At 39.3% G+C, this 23,797-nt stretch overlaps 1 protein-coding gene across 5 annotated transcripts in view; it reads left to right on the top strand.

Annotated features, from left to right (window-relative positions):
• Positions 1 to 23,797, top strand: part of dab1a (DAB adaptor protein 1a) — a 411,680-nt gene that overhangs the window by 220,693 nt on the left and 167,190 nt on the right. For 4 of the 5 annotated variants that reach the window (XM_088350336.1, XM_088350335.1, XM_088350333.1 and 1 more), the window contains exon 1: positions 7,246 to 7,492. The exons of the other annotated variant lie outside the window; for it this stretch is intronic. The gene's annotated coding sequence lies outside the window, so the exon portion shown is untranslated. Of the gene's footprint in view, positions 1 to 7,245; positions 7,493 to 23,797 lie in introns of those variants that run through there. 5 annotated transcript variants of the gene reach the window in all.

Genomic DNA, 23,797 nt, shown 5'->3' with positions numbered 1-23,797 from the left:
TACACGTCTCAGCTAATCTGTGTGGTTGCGGGAGGACAGATATCACATCAAATTAAGAAACGGTCTTTGTCACTGTTCCATCAGTTTAATGTTTGACATTATTCCTTCATTCTGGGCTGATAAGCTTTCCATGCCCCCACAGCATTGTCCTTATATCAAGTGAAGAGATGTTTTTGCCACCACACCCAGAAAAGCACTGCATTTCAATGAAGAGAGAACAGCATTATTTGATTGACTGAAAGGTCACCAACACATTTTATCCTCTGGTCCTGCAAAAATACTGGACCGGACTAGAAAAAATGAGCCCCTATTTAAAGGCAACAACGTAAAATCCCAAAACGTGGACTGTTAAGGGGAGAATAGATCACTCATCCAAGGACTGAAGGGTTAACAAAACTGCGCTTCTTCCCAAAAAACAGTAACACTACGTCGGATCCAACTCTGTCTCCTGGGACGCTAATCTGTATATTAATAGCATGCTGTGTCAGATATCAGAGGAGAAAGCAAATGTCTTATCTTTGCATAGCAAGATATGCCTCAGTTCGCATTGTTTCCCTTCCCCAAGGGAGAATGTAGGTGTTTTCTCCCTGCAAACGCGGCAAACTCAGAACAAACTTTAAGACGGCGAGCGGGACAAATGTTTGCCTTTAGACGAGTAACACCACTGCTTGCTTCGTGTAGTGCAGCCTGTAGCACGCTGCATACCATTCTTAATACGGGTGGTTATTAACCATTAGCACATGACGCTACATTGCCTTCCCTGGCAGAATAAATGAGAGCCACAACAGATAGCAAGTAGCACCCTAGCGGACAGCACTTGAATGAGAATTTGAGTTAAAATAAAAATCAATAACGAAAAACAGAAGAATATAACCACGGCTTTTTACGATGGTGATTCATTGCTGTGGGCTGTGCACACTGGAAATGTTCCAAACCCGATTTGGCATTTTATCATATCCAGTTAAATGAAAACTGTATAGTGTTTGTTGTTGTCGTCTAATGTTTGCTGGCCTATCTGACGGTTTACTGCAGTTTATTGCTGTCCGTCATGGTGTCGTCACGTGGTTAGGTCCTGTGTGTGCAAACGGCCAATAGAACGTGAAAATCAAGGAAATATTGTATTTTGAATGAAACTTTATTTTGAACATGATCAAACAAAAATAAAACAAAAAAATGACAAAAAAACAATGGTAACGTAACATGACCGAAAAGGCATAGGAAGAAGCATATGCTTATTCAATTGCAACCCTTCAACTTCCTTAATAATTGTGTCCTACAACTAGATCTCCTGTGCATTTACATATAACAAACATTTCACAAAATAACATATTTACATAGGTTCGGTGGATGCACATTCACTTCATCATAATCATCATCATCATCATCAATATCACCATCACCACTATTTTCACAGTCATCATCATCTTTATTGCCACCTCCATATATTTTCCACTATACTATATAATGAGAATATCGATTATACTAACAATAATTCTGATTGGTGCTCATGGTGACAACTGACTGTTTTGTGGTGTGTGTGTTGTCCATCATACATAGTAACTTTGAACCTGCTGCTAGAGGGGGGCTGCCCCCAAGCAGAAGGATCACCCATGGCTAAATGTCCTGATCTGTGCTTTAAAAAGACAAGACATGGGAGCTTAAGCCAGTTTCCTCCAGTATCAAACTCCCACTTGTCTGCCCTAGCTATGAGTTGTGTAGCTATGTCTGTTTTCAGTTCTTGTTTAAAGTTATATATGATTGTATCTCCATTTATTTAGATTTTGCTCAGTGTTCACCATCATCACCAACATGTTTATTCACTTCATTCTTTTGTTTATAAATATAGATCGAGATTGTTATGAATTTGCATAATATAATGGTGACAGCAATAGAATAACAATAACGACATTCAATAATAACAATAAGAATAGTCATATAGTTGATGATTATAATGATAAAAACAATAACAACAACAATCAAAATTATAGTCATGATAATAGTTATAATGATAACAAGCTTGAGACCCATCTATTGATAAGGCTGTATAGGGCTTCTGTTCCAATATTATTTGGATACTAATCATACTAATAAGAATATAATAACAATAACAATTATAATAATCATCAACATCATCATCATAGTTATAAAAATACCAGATTATTATTATTTTTTCCCATATATCTATCACCAGCTCAGTAGCCTAGATGGTAAGGCGCCCGCTTTGAGACTGGGAGGTCGCTGGTTCGCGCCTCGGCGGAGTCATACCAAAGACTTATAACATTGGTAAAATGGCGGCGCTCTCTGTTGGCTGCGGCTGCATCAGCTCGCTACAACGGGTCAGGTGTATCGACATTTCGTTCTGTGTACATTGTTACACAGAATGACAATACAAAGGAAATTATTATTATTATTATTATTAGTAAATACCATTCAGACACAAATCATAATGACAATAATAATAAATGCAATAATAATAATAGTTAAATACAGTTGTGATAATAATAGTTAATAACAATGACAAGGTGAATTAATGGCTTAAACCATTCATTTGGTATATAATAGTTCTAATCCCTAAATATCATTCAGACCCCATTTCTTCCTCTCTGTCCTTAGACAATATTGTTTTTTTTTGTATCTGGATTTGAACAGGTGAATATTTGGACATACAGTGGAACCTCGGTTTTCGAACGCCTCTCAGTTTGAACAAATCTGAGTCCGACCAAAAATTTCAAAAAATTCTTGCTTCGCTGTTCGGTCAAAAAAATCGGAGTTCGGACGCCGGTAATGCGTGAGTGCATACGCTAGGATGCGATGCTGAGCGGCGTACGGGTGTGGATCGCTCTTTTCGAGACCAACTGTTATAGCGTGCGGACGTGCTTCGTTTTGCTTTCGCTTTTAATATAGGCGTACCAAGTGTTTTAGCCCCTAATTATCCCTCCGAAGAAAGTCAGTGCAAGCAGCAAAGTTGCTACAGGTGAAAAAAGAAAAGTAGTGCATACAACTATTGCATTTAAGAACGAAATAATAGCAAAATATGAAGGAGGTGTGCGAGTGTCTGATCTTGCTAGGCGATACCCCACCGTCCACCTGCGCCTTCTGCTGACCACCTATTCATAATTCTTTTCTTTATCCTTTTTTTTATTTTTACACGTTCATGTTAGCGTAATCTTTCGTACGAAAGATTACGATAACGCGAACGTACGATTAGCCTGGGTTAGCTTCATGTTTACGTTAAACATTCAAGGTAAACATTCAGGGTGTTGGAACGGAGCCTAACATTCAGGGTGTTGGAATGCAGCCCCCTTTCCAATGAACCGCTCACCACTTGTTGTGGAGACCCGGGTGCTAAATGACTTGTAAACTACCTGATTTTTTTATTTTTACTCATTCATGTTAGCGTAATCTTTCGTACAGAAGATTACGATAACGCGAACGTACGATTAGCCTGGGTTAGCTTCATGTTTACGTTAAACATTCAAGGTAAACATTCAGGGTGTTGGAACAGATTAAAACGATATACATTATTTTTAATGGGAAAAATGATTTCGGTTATCCAACAAATTGGTTTTCGAACAGGGTTCTGGAATGGATTATGGTCGAGAACCGAGGTTCCACTGTATTTGCATAAATACATTGATTCCATCCGTTGGGATTCTTAGTTAAGAAAAGCAAATAATGAGGATTCTAACCAGGGGACGGTAAGGAAGCAGTCACTGAGATTAGAGTTAGGGAAAGATACCGAGGTAAGAAGATAAAGCATTAAGGGCAACGAGAAGTAGTACGCACAGATTGAGAAGGTAAACTCCAGCAAGCATTGAGTAGAGTTAAAAAGAAAAGCAACGTTGAGGAGAGGGATGGAACGGTTGCAGGCTACCCATCTAAAAATGAAATCAATAAATTTGATTAGTGTTTTTCGTATTCAACTTAGTTCTTGACGGGCTAAACTACTCATCTACTGTGTGGGGCTTGAACATGACATCAACCTTCAACTCCAGAACCAATCGAGCGACCAATTGACCTACATACCCCAAGAATGTCATTAACTTCTAACTCAGCAACAAACCTGCTTCCCTATCAACCTGCCTTCAGCTGACCTACATAGGAGATGAATCTACAATTCTATGAATAAATATCCAACTAACTAACCTACGTATGCACTTTACCAGGACATCAATCTATTTGATACCTCCCTATCTAATTACTGATCTTTTTTATACTGGTGAGATGTATTCTCCATGTTTAAAAATGCTGTATCGCTTAAAAACGACATGAAGCTCCTAACCCAGCCAAACAGCAGACAAATCAATTGTCCAGGTAGATAATTATTTTCTTGAAACCTGTGGTAACCAAGAAGAAAAATATACATCTTTTTTTAAAGAAAAATATGCATCCTCGCACCATCCTTGCAAAAATCGTATTTCTTGGGTCGCCACCTACTAGCTGCAATTGATTTAGCAATCTAGCAGCGAAGTAATGTCACATTGTCTCATCAAAGCTCAACTACTAATGCTAATTGAAAGTGGCATTTTCTTTCATAATCAGTCACACTCATTAGTCCAATAATATATTTTTGGGACAAATCAAACAAAAAATGGAATGCTATTGTTGCATGAATATTTTGTTTCACGCAGAAACAATAAATTACCCAATGTCAAATTATAGCCTTTCCAGTTAAACAATTAAACATATTCAATCTGGTACCTCACTTATCAGCAACCAATAAGTGCGAGTAAAAGCTTGTAAATGACAGGTCACATCATTCTTTAACATAGCGATGATTAGATATTCAAATAAAAAATAAAAAAACAGTAATTTTAACATAAATGCTTTTTAAGGATCTGTAGGGAATTTGAAACTAATTAACTTGCAGCTGCAGAAGTCTTGGACTGAGAGGGAGAGCTGTTTAATTATCTTCATCAGCGTACAAAACAGAGGTCTCATTCGTCTTCAGAGACAATTGGCTTTTTATATCTTAATACAACATCTCGTATTACTAACATCCACCTCGCGATGACGCACTCAAAATGCACGCTACCAGACAGAATGTTTTGTCCTCTTTCGATTTTCCCAATTTCCCAATTTCCAAAAACTGTTGGGGTCGGCTTGACCTCATGTTCCCCGCCAAGAAGAACTTGGCAAAGAAGAACGTTATTTCTTGGCAGCCCAAGGCGATTATTAATAGCATTCATTGACACTTACACTTGGGAGAAACAAGCCGGGAATTTCCCGTTGTAAACTAATGGGTTCTCCTTACATCAAGCCCGACTCCAATAATCGACAATACCTGGCTTATGTTATTCTTACAGCCTCTGTCATGCTCCTTATTTTGCGCGTGCAAGTACGTCCATTACTTAAACACGCTTAAATAAACTATTCTTTATTATTTTCCAGCCCACATTGAAATAATGGGGTAAATAGGAACAAAGCCAACTCCGGAGGGTTGTCAACCTTCAACCTAAATATTAAAATTTAATAAAATTAATAATATTGTGAAATATGCTTTTTGACCTTTAACAGGAACACTATATTCATTTTTGTTGAGTATTTGTCTTCGTTCAGGTCACATTGAGTGAATGTAGAGCATAGGAAACCCATACCTGTCAACCTCCACGGCTCCATGCCCTTACAAACTGTCGTATTTTCCCTTACAAAATACTTCTTACACCATATATATTTTTTCAAACGTGTTTATTTATGTAGTTTAACATGTTATATTGTACATGTGTTTCGTTATATCATATATATTGTGAATTAACATTTTGTTGTGAGATCCTGAGTTGCTCGACATGAATGAGGTTTATTATAAAAAAAGTTCAAAAATTAGCTTGGACATTCACTGTAGAAGTAAAAAATACATGCAAATATAATTAAGTAGAATAATACATTCTCTTATTCAAATTATGAATTCATTTTCTGCATTAAATTATTGTTGGTAATATACTGATTAAAGGGATCACTTTTTTCATGTTCTCCTTTTATACTTCCTTGTTTTCTTAACTTTTTTATGCAACATAATAATTTGTTATATAATGCATCAAAGCAAGTTTTTAATGAGTTGAGCCAAAAAACCCGGTTCTCTAAAAAGAGACGGACTTCCTTTCACTACACAAACTACCACATGAAATCCGAGGCGGCAGACGCATGCGCACAGTAGCATCAAACCGCTCGCTTCATTTGCAACGAAAAAAAACAATACCGAGAAAGAAGCTACCGCGGCGAACTGGTTTGACTTGATTGATTTGCCGTTTCGTAGTAGGCGGTGTAAACCGAATGGTACCCATAATTGACAAATTTGCGTTTTCCCGTACAGGTTTTCTCCTACGTCGTACACAGGGTTGGGTAGGGTTACTTTAACTTGATTACTTTCAATTACTTTTGGATTACTCCAATACCAAATATGCTAATAAAAGACAAAAGAAACTAAATATGAATACAATTATGACTCACAACATGTGGTAAGCTTTTTCTCCTGGCTTTGATCTCTTTGATCTCCGGCAAAACTAACATAAAATGCGACAGAAACAAAATGAAAATAAATCCAAACAGCTTGCCAACATCATTTTTGCCGTTCCATGTATTCCGTTACTCCCCAAGCCTGCACAAAATTGAGTCATTTTATTCATATTTAGTTTTTTTTGTTTTTTATTAGCATATTTGGTATTGGAGTAATCCAAAAGTAATTGAAAGTAATCAAGTTAAAGTAACCCTACCCAACCCTGGTCGTACACGTCTTAAAATGCATAATAAACGTACTTTGGACGGCAAAAACGTACAGGTTGACAGGTATGGAAACCAAGCCAACTCCGGAGAGATGTCATCTTTCAACCTCATAAGGATGAGACTCCTCTGTTTAAATGTCAGTCTTCCTTGGTTTAAAACCTTTAATATCACAACTGGTTGACTTCCATTTTCAGTCGTTCTCAGGGGAAACAGAACAAACGCCTGAAATCCAAACCCAAAGCATAACTACTTTTTTTTGGTTGAGCCCAGTTAAACCCCTCCCCCATTCATCCTCCTTTCATCTTCTCTTTCCTCATTATAGTTTAGTAATATACGCTTTCCCTCAACCTCATCCTCCCCCCGTTTCCATCACTTTTCCCTACTCCTTGAAAGCTCGCAAATAGGACAGTCCGGCGTTGGAGGGGTTAAGAGGAACCCCGGTCCGCCATTGGTTGGCAGAAAGCAGAAGGAGGTAACCAGGCAACCTCGGGAGGGAGAGAGAGCAAAAGCCTGAGAGGAGGAGGAGGTGCTGGAAGGAGACCGGCATAGTTTGGAAAAGCGGATTGAGGGACAGAAAAGATGCGAGAAAGCTTGAGCGCGCTCTCCCCGGCATGGAAAACTGGATTACTGCGCCCACTGCAACTCTCTGTGGATGTGTGAATACACAAGGAGGACCAAGGGAACTCTACTGAACGTTTTTTCCCTCCACTTTTATGTTTTTTCCCCTTCCAAAATGGGAACTAAGTATGCTTGTTTTCTTTGCTGTGCTGAGGTGAGTGTGGAACAGGTGTTGAAAAAGTGTGCTCCAATCCCTGCAATGCAATATCTGATGGTGCATTGAGATGTTTAACGGCATATGTGCGCGCGTGCATCTCCTCAGTGGAAGATACTGCGAGTGTGATTCGGCGGGAGCTGCACACACCACCGCTGCATTTCAGCTGGTCATTCATTCGTTTCCATAAAACTGTAAAATAAGAGACCATAAAGTTGATTTCTATCTGTTTGTCCTCTTGGATCAACATGTTTTAGCCTCGGGCTGGGGGAGGAGGAAGGAGAAGCCGGTGACTGTTGTGGGAGGGGGTTTGCAACCTAAGGCACGAGGGGGATGTTTCAAGAACAGGGTTGGGTAGGGTTACTTTAACTGGATTACTTTCAATTACTTTTGAATTACTCCAATACCAAATATGCTAATAATAGACGAAAGAAACTAAATATGAATAAAATGATGACTCACAACACGTGGTCAGCTTTCTCTCCTGGCTTTGATCCCTTTGATCTCCGGCAAAACTAACATAAAATGCGACAGAAACAAAATGAAAATAAATCCAAACAGCTTGCCAACATCATTTTTGCCGTTCCATGTATTGCGTTACTCCCCAAGCCTGCACACAATTTAATAATGTTATTATATATTGTATTGGAGTAATTCAAAAGTAATTGAAAGTAATCCAGTTAAAATACCCCCTCCAAACCCTGCTCAAGACCATGTTGAAAAATAGAGATGAGGACGGTGGAGTTGCAAACTCCCCTATGAGTTTTTTTTATGCCGTTCCTAATTTTTTACACGGATAATATATTAAATTAGCCGAGCATTGGGTCCATAAGTTACATAGACAATGTTGGGTGGATGATTTGACCCAGCATGTTTGGTCTTGGTTTTGATTATAAAAGGGGTGAAAATGACCCCCATAATTCAGCTATCGTCACCTGGTTATCAGTTTAAATGTAGTGGAAAATGATGGTAGTTGAATTCCCCAGTTTTGCTGAGAATCCAAATGTTTTCAATGTTGAGGAAGGTAGACACTGAACCACCTTTCTCTTACACTGCTAACAGCATAGCTTCCTAAAATCCCTTGAATCTAATCTTTAACTTTAAGTTTTTGGTCAGGAGGATTAACGTATAAGTAACTCGCGCTTATGAAAATGATCGTCAATATAGCTGTGAGCTGCTTTAAGATATTGCGCTTAAGTTGACCAATTGGAATGTTCACATTCAATAATTTTCAGCCTATCATCATGATGCACCAATACTTATGTAATACATTTTCTGACCTTAATTCAATGTTATGTAGATGTGCTGACCCAATCACAAGGGTTTGAAAATATTTTAGAACTAAATACACGTTTAAAAGTAGACTCTATTACACTTTTTGTCAGCTACCAGTACAAGTTTTCAATTCTTGATTGGTCATCAGGTTCAATAGTACAATGGTCTGACTTTCTTACATGTTTTATTTGTTTTTACAGCCAGTGTATTCATAAAAGTAAGTGTTTCTGCTACAGCATTTTTTGTTTGTTGACTATAGAGCGCACCTGATTATAAGCCGCACGCACCACATTTTGCGGACATTATTGGTTTTGTCCTTACACAAGCCGCACCTGTATATAAGCCGCATGCGCCAACATTTAAACATGTAACACAATCACAAGTTTATCCCAAACCTGACTTTAGATGCTGCGATTGTATTTTTTGGTTTGAACAAATTTATTGACACTAAAAACAGAAAACAATCATGACAATCTCAACAGCAATTAAGCACATTCACAATATTATATTCCAATATTACGTTTTTAACAGCAAACACAAAGTGAGGTTTGAACAAACCTTCTCGAAAATCAAACATATTCACAATTTCATTATACAACATCTTTGTTAGTGTCAATAGATCCGTCCAGGCCAAAGTCGATTGTCCTCGGTCTGAACAAATCCACTGACACCAACTGATGCTGCGATTGTATCTGCAAATAAATTACACAATCCATCCACCACAATCGGCAACATGAACGGAAAAAGATACCGGTAGTTAGAATTTAATGCAAACCTTTAAAGTCCAGGTCCCGTTGAAAGTAATCCAACGAAAAAAATGTATATTTCCAAAGTTAAGGGTGGGAAAAATATATATCCACTATTGTCCGCTGCAACAATAAAGCGATTTAACTCATCTTTACCCCACTTCCCGTCAGCCCGCGTTTGCTCCGCCCCTTCTTTTTGATTCTCTCGTAGAAAACATATCACAAAAAGTCTCTAAAATAAATACATTACAAAAATATACAGTTGTAAATACATATTATACATGGTTACACATATTTACAAAGAAAGACGGTACACCGAGAGAGTTTTCAAAGCTTTAATAATAATAATATAACTTTCATCCCAAACCGTGCCTGTGAAAGGTACCACCACGCTACTCCTAACACGCTCGCAACACACAAAGCCGTACCGCAATTGCGAAATTCACGGTAAACCGTTCTCGTCTTTCTCCTCATAACTGTCGCCATCAAGGGCGTCTTCCTCATAATTGGAACGAACCTCTGTCCTCTGTCATACGGACAATTCGAACATAAACTGAGAGGATGCAGTCTACCTTGGCGCACGATTCCACCGGTCTAACTTTTTCCTTTTGTACTCGAGTGCTGCTGGTGGCCGTTAGAAAAATTACATACATTGGCCGCATCACTGAATAAGCCGCAGGGCTGAACATTTGGGAAAAAAGTAGTGGCTTATAGTCCGGAATTTACGGTAGTTTATTGTTTACAACAACAATTTGCACGTGCTTTTTTGCATATAACTTCTGGACTGTCAAATGATAATTTTGAAAAAAAGCTTTCTGCTCTACTGTATTGCACTATAAAAATGAAAATGATATCAGGACTTTACAAGTGATGCAATGTGTATTGTACAATTTGATATTTAAAATTTCGGAACAAAATATTTTTTTCTCTAGTGATTTAGGATCTAATATCAGTATTGTCACATGCCGCTGACGGTCGATGCCAAGTTTTGGTTAATTTCTGAAGAGCGGGATGATGCTTTAGACCAAAAACAACAGAGATGATGAAAGTGCTGTATCAGAGTCAGATAACATGGCTTCTCCTATCGGTTTCATGTGGGGGCGCATATCCCTACCTAAAACAAAAGCGTGGTAAGGGATGGGCGCCACCAGGCTGTACTTGCAAAAGGCACACCACAGGAAGTGGGGCCCCTGTACCCTAGTGATTTAGGAATCCTTGAATCGTCCTGTTATAATGCGACAATTGAACCTTTACAAAAATTGCCTAATGTTTTCAATATGTCATGACTAGCAATTTATCTTTTTGTCCGGTGATAATTTTCATAATTGTTCACCTTGCTAAGTAATACTCAGTCAGCTTGATAAATTAGTCGTTAGCCACTTCAAGGTTTGCACTTAGGTTGAATACTTAAAATGCATGCAATATTCATGACCTGTGCCAGTGTAAATAATGTTATGCAGATGTACTCGCCAAATCACAAAATATTTTAAAACAGAATACACATGTAAAAGTAGATTCTATACCACAGACTCCTACTAGTACAAGCAGTCGATTATTGATTGGTCACCAATTTCACTAAAAAAAGGGCGCTATAACCCAAATTTCTTAATTTTTTTTTATCTCTCGGGCTATTTTTTGCTCCTGTTTTGTTAATTATTTTGAATATTTGACACATCCTCCCGGTCACAACAAGGCAACATAAGGCAACAGCCCCTTAAAAATGCATATTATATTTTCAATTTATTTTTATGTACGGTGGTTATTACCATGTTTCTTCTATTGCTAAGTCAGGCATGTTCAAAGTCCAGCCCAGGGGCCACTTGCAGCCTCTGTCATTAAATGAATAATATGTGGCCCACCAGTCATGTTGACTGCAGTGTAAAGTAAATGTGTACGAAAAAAAATCACTATTTCACCAGATAATGACGGTAGCCCTTTGGCCACCTTGACCTTGGCTTTCTGTAAGAATATTAACCCACCCCATTTTCTACAAGGCGACTAAAAATGAAAGAAGGACAGTTGACTGTGAGGGCCGCCACTTTGAGGATACGAGTATGTTTCACCGAAATCTAAGACAACAGCGTTTGCCTGATATTTTAAGAGAATATAATATCAGGAGGCACTTCTAGACGAAACATGCTGACTACAAAAGCTAATTGGAAACAAATGGTGAAACAATTGGAAGCTGTCCGAACGGCACAGCAGTGCTTTTTCTGGAAGGTCAAATGAAAATGCTATGAAAGAAAGCCACAAAGTTGTGACGCCGATTACTGTGCACTGCAAACCTTTCACAGAGGTTGAATATATTAAAGACTGTTCAAAGAATGCCAGGCTGAATAGTCGGCCTTCACACCTTTTCAGCTTACCAAATCTGGCCCGCTTTTTGAAAAGTTTGGACACCCCTGTGATACACAGCTTGTAGACAAAACCTTGTCCATGAGAAACAGACCACGATGTGCTCATTAAATTTGAACTAAAGAAAAATGGTCCACCCTGTTAGTAGGCACACATTTGTTGTGAACTTCACTCACTGGTTTTCCTAAAGGGCATACGATCAACCCAGTTCAAAATTAACTAAAACGATAGATAGATAGATAGATAGATAGATAGATAGATAGATAGATAGATAGATAGATAGATAGATAGATAGATAGATAGATAGATAGATAGATAGATAGATAGATAGATAGATAGATAGATAGATAGATAGATGGATAGATACTTTATTCACCCCCGAAGGGAAATTCACACTCCAGCAGTCTACCCTGTTGTTTATTAACAGATTAACATGATGCCCTAGGGGTGCTTGTAGCGGAGTGGATGACGTCACACGCTAGTCCAAAAGTTCGACATCCCTACGGCAGATGGAAATATTTTCTTTGTGTCCAGGGATACACCACCTCGTGTTAGCGAGTCCGCCTCCTCTCCGATTCCCGCAGGCTTTCGTGTCTCTGTATAGCGGCGCTGAAGCCGGATAGCTCCAGGTAGCTCCGGGTGGCTACACGTTAGCGTCCGGGGTGCTAAACGTGAGCCACGTTTCCGCAAAACACAGCAACTGCGCTCCCTGTGCGCTTCGATGTTTTCCACCAGCACTCGTTGGTCTTATTTGGTAGTGAGTTCACATTTACCATGATTACGGACGGTACCGAAGACTTATAACACCGCTAGCCGCTTAGCTAGCTCCGGCTCTTCTTCCACGATAGGCCCCTCATCACGCGGGCACGAGAATTCTTCAGAGCAAGGAGTTGAATCCTTGAATAACTGCATTTTTGTGCGCTAAAATCCATGTCCATAGGAACGAAAGTAATCCAAATGTTTAGTTGTCAAACAGGAAGAAAAACACAGAACATAAAAGCAGACAATAAAACAATAAATCACAAAAAGTGAGAGATAACAGGGGGAGCTGCTGGAAAGGCAGCCCAGTTTATTTTCATCAATATTCTTTTTTTCTTTTAAATAAGGCAAGGATTAAAAAAATCTTAGGATTTCACATGCAGTTCTTGTATTGAATCATTGAGGAGGGCAGTTGATGATGATGTTATAAAGATAACCTTTTACACTCCTGTATTAGCAAAATCTGTGCTTAGTCTTGCATAAAAGGTCAAACTAAATACAGCGTGTTGGTTTCCACTGATTTTCTCTTCCCCCCCATTGCCTCTTTGAAGAAGTTAAGCTTTTCTTGCTTTTGCCCTCCTATCCCCCCGACCACCGCCTCTTACATGCGCTTGTATGGGCCCGGCATGTGAGCCCGGTCACTATGGTAACCCCTTGAGTATTGTTTGGAAGCTCAAAGAAAGGCAAACTATTGAGTGCTCTCTTTTGCCCTCCTTCAAATCACAGCTCCTCAAGCTCTCGTCCTCATGGGTACGTCTCGAGTTGTTTTTGTAGAACTGGTCAACAGTTTTTGGCGTAATAGCGCTACTCTACACAAAACAGTCCTTTTGGGCTTTATTGTGAGTCACTCACAAGTTTTTATTTCTCGTTTGTGGGCACTACCTGCCAAAGTAACCTTGCCTGTTATCTTGGTTCGCCTGGCCATGTTGCCACCTGCATCAATGAAAAAAAAACAATGCTGCATCTTTCTAGGCCGCTTAAGTCTATGGTGCTCAGAGAGTGGCTGTGTGAAATCATTGCTTAACGAATTCAGATTCAGATATACTTTATTGCCATTCTTGTACATGTGTATACAGAACGAAATGTCGATACATCTGACCCGCACAGTTTCCTTGAATGTACAGATATCAATAAAATGTTGTATTGAGTTGGAGTATTGAAGTACTAACAATATACTAAATAATTATAGCTATGTATAGTATTATACAGTAGTGCAAAGAGTGCAAGAGGAGCAGCCAACTAGATGTGCAAAATGGGCAGTCAGGTAAACAAGTCACTATACAATAACAATAACACTGGAGTACGATAGTGCAGAGGAGAACAGATGTGCAAAGGAGTGGCTAGGTATAGAATTCCAATCCTATGTCGTGACCATGACAGGTTTTCTATTTGGTTGGTTGTGTCCAGCAAGTCCTCTTTTTCACATCGAACGATTACAGCAAAGGGCAGGCTTACTTGTTGGAGAACATTTTAACTCATCCAATGCCAGACCTTTGTCAGAAATTGGCAGAGCATGCGACAGCCATTTTTTGGCATTTTGACTCATTTTAGAAGGCTTAAAGAAAACTCATTTTTGTAGCTATATAAGCATAGGACATATCAAAAAGAAAGCTTGAACCCTTATCTTTCAAAACTCTTATTTAGTAAACATTGAACATTGCTTGGCAGCACGGTGGGGCAGTGGTTAACGCGTGTGCAGCACAGTTCTGAGGTCATGGGAACCTCCTACGTGGGTTCAAATCCAGCTGCCGGCCTTCCTGTGCGGAGTTTGTATGTTCTCCCCGTGCTTGCATGGGTTTCCTCCGGGCACTCCGGTTTTCTCCCATATTCCAAAGACATGCATTTCAGGTGAATTGGCCGGTCCAAATGTGAATGAACGAGCGAGTTGTCTGTCCCTGTGTGCCCTGTGATTGGCTGGCAACCAGTTCAGGGTGTCCCCTGCCCACTGCCCAATGATAGCTGGGATGGGCTCCAGCACCCCCGCGATCCTACTGAGGATAAGCGGTGCAGCTAATGAGATGAGATGAACATTGCTTAGTTTCTTGAAAATACTCGTTTTCCAAGAAAACTGAGAAGGGATGCATTTGAACTAGAACTTCCACTTTGCTGCCTTTTTTGCATTTTTGAAATCATTAATATCTTGATAAAGCTTCCCATAAACACAAGGGCACTTTGCTTGCAAAATAACATCGTATTGCAAGAAAACAGAGCACAAACTATGCATGAACTTTGCAAGAATGTTCATATGATTTCGGTCACCATTCCCTAGGGCAGCTGCGTTCCCGTCGAAGCGCACAAAACGTCATCCTCTCCGACCAAACGATGATGATTGGACTATCTTTTTTTGAAAGAAATAAGCTCTGTTGAAGAGTTAACTGCCCAATAATATTCGTCCATATCTCACGACACGATCTTGCAGGTACGGGTACACCCCAAAAAACAAAACTTTCGGAAAAAAATTGAAGTTGCGGTCTGCTCACTTTAAATCTCTGTAGATTGTATTCTTCCTTGTGCTTTGTAGCACTTGTTTTGGGTTGTACTACGCAATACAGTGGTATCTTGTGGCCAAATATTGCACAGTGTCCCTTTAAGAGTTTAGTTTGTTCTTTAGAATTATAGCTACCCAAAATGAATTATTTTTTTCGACTTGCATCATTCGTGTGTAGCGGGACTTGTATGTTTGATGCCCATAACTGTAGAGTCGACACAGGGTCCCTTCTCAGTTGAAGTATGTTTCTGCTTCGGTCTGGCATGATGAAACGAGGATTTCCAATAGACATTACAGCAGGACCTAACGATGTCTGAAGAACATACAGCTTAAAATAAGCACGAAGAAAAAGCAGTGTGACAAGTCTCCTTCGTGAGGAGTTGTTTTACACAGCTTTTTCAATATTACTGTTTTGTCACAGCATAGCTGAGGTGACTGATCGACGCACTGCATGCATTCTTTTTTTACGTGTAATTACCAACCATGCAGCCTACATAGTCCACCGGGAATGCACTTGTTTGTTTGTTTGTCTATGTATGAGCTCCATTTCGAGGCCTTTTTTTCCCTGAAGGCAACATGTAATACACAATATGTTTATTATTGCAGTAGTGTTGTGTGCTATTTTGTAAAAGCACAGGACCATGCTTGGATCTTGTTTTTACCTATATCTGCTTCTATTTAAAACAGCTTGCAAGGAATAACACATTGACTTTCAGATTTTATTATTCATACTTGGAAAAGTTACTTTTCGAAAACATATCACATCATTTCATGGTGACTGAATTAACCTAACCATTCAAAGAACACCAGATCCTTCCCATCCATGTTTGAAAAATATAATCCAGAGTATAGCACATCTGTCTGTCTATCAGCAATGGTTGTCATCATTTGTATACGGTAGCTATGAGTCAGTGCGGGTCAATCCGCCAGCTAATCTGCCACTACTGGTTGTGATCTGTAATCTCTTAAAACACTTGCAATCCACCAGTTTTGCATGGATTAGCATCTGCCAAAACAAGAGCAGTCAATGTGTACAGCACACACACACACACACACAGAATCAGACACAGTTCCTTGAGATATAGGACAAGGTATATAGAAGGAAGTTAAATAGAATGAGTGTTCCAAGTAGTTTTCAGGGCTTCTCCAGTACAGTGGAACCTCGGTTCTCGACCATAATCCGTTCCAGAGCCCTGTTCGAAAACCGATTTGTTCGATCACCGAAATCATTTTTCCCATTAAAAATAATGTAAATTGTTTTAATCCGTTCCAACACCCTGAATGTTTACCTTGAATGTTCAACGTAAACCTAAAGCTAACCCAGGCTAATCGTACGTCCGCGTTATCGTAATCTTCCGTACGAAAGATTACGCTAACATGAACGTGTAAAAATAAAAAATCAGGTCGTTTAGAAGTCATTTAGCACCCGGGTCTCCACAACAAGTGGTGAGCGGTTCATTGGAAAGGGGCTCCGTTCCAACACCCTGAAAGTTGGGCTCCGTTCCAACACCCTGAACGTTTACCTTGAATGTTCAACGTGAACATAAAGCTAACCCAGGCTAATCGTACGTTTGCGTTATCGTAATCTTTCGTACAAAATATTACGCTAACATGAACGTGTGAAAATAAAAAAAAAGGATAAAGAAAAGAATTAGGAATAGGATTTCTTACCTTTGTGGTGGTCAGCAGAAGATGCAGGTGGACAGTGGGGTATTCCCTTGCAAGATCAGACACTTGCACACCTCCTTCATATTTTGCTATTATTTCTCTCAGTTCGATTTGTTCGAACTGAGAGGCGTTCGAAAACCGAGGTTCCACTGTATTAGAAGAAAGAAGGTAATGAAAGGAATTGGGAAAAACAACCCGCATTGAAGGCATATATGCTGTTGATGGAAGAGTAGGTAATAGTTAAGAAAAACAAAGTGGTATTGAAGGTATTGTCACTTTTAAAATGGTGCAAGCACCATAAGCAAGGAAGGACAGATTTATGAATAGCAAGCGCCATTTAAGTGGTTGTCACTTTTGTAATGAATGGAGGAAGGTTCCATTGCTACGCAGATGACACTCAACTATATTTTCCGTTGGAGGAATCTGCCACACTAAATTGTGGAAATTTTATAAAAGAGTGGATGTTTCTTGCGTCTTAATTCTGAAAAGTTCCGAAATGTTAGTTATTGGTCCATCTAAATGCCGTGACTTGTTCTCAAAAACAGCTATGAACATTGACAAATGTCACATCACACAGAGTGACTCAGTTAAAAATTTAGGTGTCATATTTGACCCCGATCCGTCCTTTAAAACACACGTGAATAAAATTACTAGAACCGCTTTCTTCCATCTTCGCAACATTGCTAAAATTCGTCCTATGCTGTCTCCGTCGGATGCGGGGATCATAACTCACGCGTTTGTTACTTCCCGTCTCGACTACTGTAATGCACTACTCTCCGGTCTTCCGAAATCCAAAAACAAGAGGCTTCAGCTAGTACAAAATGCTGCAGCAAGGTTTTTAACTAAGACAAGAAAGTCTGATCACATTACGCCGATTTTAGCTTCTTCATTTTCTTCATGTTGAGGTTTTTGAGTTTTCCCTTGCCCTCATGTTGGTTTCAGATCAGGGGATAGTGTAATAATAGTCTGAAATAATAGTCTGTGCAATAACCTGTGCAGCCCTTTGAGACTCTTTGTGATTAAGGGCTATACAAATAAAAATGACTTGACTTGACTTGACTAGAAATTGAACGTAAAGAAAGAGGGAGGTATGTTGGGTTGGAGGGAAGAAGAACGTTTAGGTTAGAAAGCAATGAAGGAAATATTTGAAAACCAAGAAGCATTGTAGGCTTCATCAGTTTCGGATGGAGGTTGAGCATAGGGAGGAAGGAATACAGGGATGGGGGAGTGGAGGGGGGAGTAATAAAGGAAGGCAAGGAAGAAAAGAAAGTAAGTACGAATGCTGTTAAAAAGATCGTATATTTGAACACAAAAGACGCAAGCTTAAAGACAAGTAGATGGATCGAATGTAGTGTTCATTTAACCTCTGAAAAGTGATGGCTCGCATGCTCAAAAATCTATGGGTCCCAACAGAGATCTATTGGTCCCCAAAATTTAGTGTTATCGAGGTTGAAATTGTAAATCAGTGACAAATATATAATAAAAAATTATATATTTATTCAGTTTTAATCATCAAATTATTAATTCATTTTCTGCATCAAATTATTGTTGGTAGTATACCGATTGAAGGGGTAACCACAAACCTGTCTTTTTTTCATTTTCTCCTTTTATACTTCCTTTTTTTCTTAACTTCTTTATACAACATAATCATTCGTAATATAATGCAACAAAGCAAGTGAGCCGTTTGGGAGCCGGCTCTCTTAGATGAGTTGAGCTGAAAAAGCCGGTTCTCTAAAAATGAAATGAAATGATCTGCATTTATATAGCGCTTTTCAAGTTAATGACTTCCCAAAGCGCTTTACAATGTGCTCCACATTTCCCAATAGCGGCCTTGCAGCCATGTAAGGCGCTAACCTGCTTATTGGGGGTATTAGGGGTTCAGTGTCTTACCCAAGGACACTTCGACATGTAACACGGACGAGCCGGGATTCAAACTGGGATCCCTTGATCCCAAGACAAGCGCTCTACCTCCTGAGCTACTGCCGCCCCTAAAAAGAGACGGACTTTTCACCACACAACTCGAGATTGGCGTGCAGACGAAAACTCGAACCGCGAGACCAAAACAACATCTGTCGGATCTGCCTGACGAAAAGTGCGGTAATTCTTGTTGAAAAAAAAATGTAATCGGGTAATAATAACAATTTTGTGTCAAAAAAGTTGCGTCCCGGGGACGTACGTTGGTTTAAGACTATGCGTCCCCAACAAAAATGATGCGTCTAGGACGCAGGGACGCGGGCTAACGAGAACACTGCGAATGATACGCTGGTGTGAGCAAAAAATAGCCAAGGAAAAATGAAAGAAAAAAACTCAAAACCAAGCGTGAAAAAGGTCACAATGAAAAGAAAAAAGTTGGAGGCAGAGAGGAAAGTAGGAATGAAGGAGGACACACGCACACAGAAGTCACAACACATTAACACCTCAATTAATTTCTCCCATGCCAAACAACCCCCCCTTGCTTGAACCACACGCACTTTTTCACAGACACACAATAATATACAACCTCACGCATTAGCTCAATAAAACGCTCCTTCTGACATTTGCAGCGCACGAAAGAAATCCGCAAACGTAAACAACCGCTAAGTTGTCCCCAGGGTTGGGTAGGGTTACTTTAACTTGATTGCTTTCAATTACTTTTGGATTACTCCAATACCAAATATGATAATAAAAGACAAAATAAACTAAATATGAATACAATTACTAAATTTTGTGCATGCTTGGGGAGTAACGGAATACATGAAACGGCAAAAATGATGTTGGCAAGCTGTTTGGATTAATTTTTATTTTGTTTCTGTTGCATTTTATGTTAGTTTTGCCCGAGATCAAAGAGATCAAAGCCATGAGAGAAAGCTTACCATGTGTTGTGAGTCATAATTTTATTCATATTTAGTTTCATTTGTCTTTTATTAGCATATTTGGTATTGGAGTAATCCAAAAGTAATTAAAAGTAATCAAGTTAAACTAACCCTACCCAACCCTGCCCACCGATGCGCTACCTCTAAGACTGCAGTTAGAGGGAAAAAGTAGGAAACTAGCAACCAGCGAGACCTCTTTCTATTTCAGCCTCGCTTCCTTCCTTTTCACTTACTAATTAATTTCCAAGCCCGCATCTTCTTTTTATTGTCGATATTAGACGCGCTTAGGCGGGCCCTGTTATTGACTCGTCTGACGCGTCCTTATTTAGCTACCGTCCAATCCATCCTAGGGTCTTCAAATCTGGAAATAGAAACAATGTAAAAAACATGTATTTCTCTTTATATATAAATATATAAATCCATCTATCCATTTTCATCACCGTTTGTCCTCACTAACGTCGGACGGGTGCTGGATTCCATTCCATCTGTCTTAGGGCAGTGGGCAGGGGACACCCTGAATTGGTTGCCAGCAGGTCGCAGGACACAAAGAGACAGACAATTCACTCGCTCATTCACACATACGGACAATTTGGACCGGCCAATTAACCTGACATGCGGGGTGCCGGAGGAAACCCACGCAGGGGCGAGGAGAACATGTATCCAATCAAAGGAAGAGCAGTGAATATTATTCATCAAATATGCAACAGTACTTTTCCGTGTCCTCTGTGTCAATGTTGGACCGCTGAAATTTCCTTCAATCAACGAACGATAATAAGCGAATGCAATCTGGTCCATTACCGCAGAAACCAGAAACGAAAACAACACAAAATTAGACGTCTGTGTGGCAATCTGGCACTATTGTCTACAGTGTGGTTGCCTTGGCAACAACAACAAACAACTCATTGCAGAACTGAAAATGATGCAGCTTTCTGGTGTTCGGCGCTGTTTGTGTTCTGCAGGGTTGGATTAGGGTTACTTTAACTGGATTACTTTCAATTACTTTTTGGATTACCCCAATACCAAATATGCTAATAAAAGACAAAATAAACTAAATATGAATAAAATTATGACTCACGACACATGGTAAGCTTTCTCTCCTGGCTTTGATCCCTTTGACCTCCGGCAAAACTAACATAAAATGCGAGAAAAAAAAAATGAAAATAAATCCAAACAGCATGCCAACATCATTTTTGCCCTTCCATGTATTCCGTTACTCCCCAAGCCTGCACAAAATTGAGTCATTTTATTCATATTTAGTTTCTTTTGTCTTTTATTAGCATGATTGGTATTGGAGTAATCCAAAAGTAATTGAAAGTAATCAAGTTAAAGTAACCCTACCCAACCCTGATTAATACAAACCAGGCTTACTTAAATGTGATGATTTGATAGCAAAATACCTTTACCTTTATGCTAAAATGATTTTTTTCCGTTTTTTGTATTTATAACCTATAAGGAGATCAAAAAAAAGGAAAATATTGGATTGGTACAGTCAGTTTTGAAAAGCCACTCAGATGGCAGAGTAAAATCAATTTGTCCCGTGTAAAAAACAGGAAGGCTGCCATCGTTTTCCTTGCCGGAACTTCAACTTGTTCACATAATAAAAATCCACATGGCACCTTGAAGGAAATCTGGCCTCAGATTAAACGTTCGACACATTAAAGAGTTGGCGGCTGTCGGCACCATGCCGTCGCATCTCGGTGCTTCCCGAGCTTTATTCCGGCTTGCTTTGGTCATGAAATGTGCTTATCCCAAGTTAAGTTCCAATTGAGGATGAAACCACAAAATCTTTCATTTTTCATTTTTTATCTTGATGCTCTATCAGGTCACGCACCGGAAAACTTGTGCAGCTTTGATTAAAAGCCTCTATAAATTATTTGACGCAGCCATTTTTTGGGGTTTGTTTTGATAGTCTTATATATATATGACAATCTTGTTTTTTTTTGTAACTTCCTCCAAATATTCAGGAAAAAACAGCTGGCACTTCACAAATGTATTAGGTCGTCCATCAATTGCTCAATTTCGTTTTTTAATGTCCTGTGTGGTAGACTTAAAAAAAATGATTCTTCTTTTTTTCTAAGCAAATTTAACAACATTGAATCATTTTATTGTCATGTCCTGCACGGTTGTCATGGCGCCCAGCTGGCCCCGCCCCTTGACACCGGCTGACCTGCATTTCCTGATTACTCCTGAAAACTTGTTGATACATGTTTATTCTTGTTTTGCTTGTTGGACTTTGTTGCACTCCGGTGTAACATTCTGAGAGATTCCTGCAAGTTCTGTTTAGTCCCGTTAAATTCCTTGTCTGTAGTTTTGCCTGCATTTGAGCCTGCTTTGTTTTGTTTTTGGTCCGTTTGTGTGTTGGACAACTTTTCTTTCTCAATGAAAGTGACAGATCGTCTACGCAAATGATTTCCTACTTCCTGCTTCCTGACCCGTTTCGTGACATTTATAATTATCAACAAAAATGTTTTGAACCTCCTACAAACTGAGAGCTACTTTTTGGTTACCGACTAGGTGAAGGGCCACAAGTTTTATATGTATGACTAAAATAACAATATATCATGTTATAACCATATTATTATTATGTTGCAAGAAAAATTGGATTCTGCTGTTTGGAGTGGTTGGTGGTCGCCAGCTGTAGTATCCAATTTGGCCACCACGGCAAAGGGGTTTGTGTAAGTGACCCCACAAAAGCAGACCACACAAGCGTAGACCACATGAATGCAGATGTTTGTCGATTTCTATGGTATTTATTGGGGGTGCCTCAACATGAACTCTAGCGAAAAACACTCGCAGAGGCCAAAATTACAATTTTTTAAATTTTCACGAAAATCGGTTTAGCTGGTTCGGAGCCTGTAGGTCACATACAAACACAGGCACACACACCCACACATTCACATCGGGATTTATAAAGTAGTTTTAAGAGATGGATCACCATGTTGTAAAAATTAATACAGTTTACATAGGCTCAGTTAACCACAAAATTATTAACTCAAATTATAGGTAAATTTTAATTGAAATTTGTAATGATAATGTATTATATGGCAGTTAGAAATCATATTTTGCCAATTAAATCATAATGATCCATCACTGGTGAGCTAGTTTAAGATCCAGTTTTCGGGCTACTCAGCTTTTCTTAAGGGGATACCGTGTTGGGGACCCATGCCTCAAGAAGACTAGCAAAAAGTATATCTTACGTTACATATCAACGTTTTTATCATTTCTAACATCACACTATATTAAGTCTTTTTTTTATCTTGGACCTGCATTATGCTTAAATGTTTAAAAAAGTAATGCTAAAATGAATTGAATCTTTACGAAAACAAGGCATTTAAACAAGTAGTTACAGCAATAAAGAGGTTGTAATAATTGATTGTAAATACCTGTTGTTTTTTTAAATAATAACCAATATTACCTTAAATTAACCCTTATCTTTATTAACACGAGGCTTAATTCTACCTCCCACCCCCGAACTTGTCAGGGTATTTTCTCAAATTCATACTTTTTTATGCGATTGCCCATTTGGAGAACCGTTTATTTTGATTATCTACCACAATTTGTCATTTAGTGTTTTTATCTGACTATCTACCTTGGTCATATCCCTCAAGAGGGTTGACAAATAAAAGGGAAAAAAACACACGAACAAATTTTTGGGACAATGGCCAACCCAATTGCCCAAACACCCAAACAAGTTAGGCACCTCGGCACCTAAGTTGGTCATCCTTTCGTCCCTCCAGATGAAATTTGACACCAGAAAGCGGCCATGTCACTCAGGTCAGGGTGACACAACACACTCTTTTGTTCAACAGCAGGGCCCGACAGCTTTCACTGGTTTACCCCTGCCGCATCATACGGGTGCCCAGCCCATCCTTAAGAACGCGTCCACAATCCCACAATTAGTGTTTTTAACATTGTTAAAGAGGACAGGTCTGTCACGGACCAGGAACGAAGACGGAACCCAATTGTGTTCGTTTTACTCAGCTTTAATTAGAAGGAGGAAAGGGCTTGCACCCACAATCCGGTGACCGTCTGTCACGGGTAGCAGATTGCTGGGAACGCGGAAGTGGTACTTCCGAGTCAAGCGAAGGCATTGTCGATAGTGAGGAAAAACCAGACAAAGGAGCAAAAACGTAAATGGGTTCAGAAAAGAGGTCGGTAACGG

This window comes from Urocampus carinirostris, chromosome 12, assembly GCF_059441175.1.
Source record: "Urocampus carinirostris isolate Australia breed hairy pipefish chromosome 12, RoL_Ucar_1.0, whole genome shotgun sequence".
NCBI lineage: Eukaryota > Metazoa > Chordata > Actinopteri > Syngnathiformes > Syngnathidae > Urocampus > Urocampus carinirostris.
The sequence above is the reverse complement of the archived record's forward strand: the minus strand, read 5'-3'. Positions and strand labels throughout refer to the sequence as shown.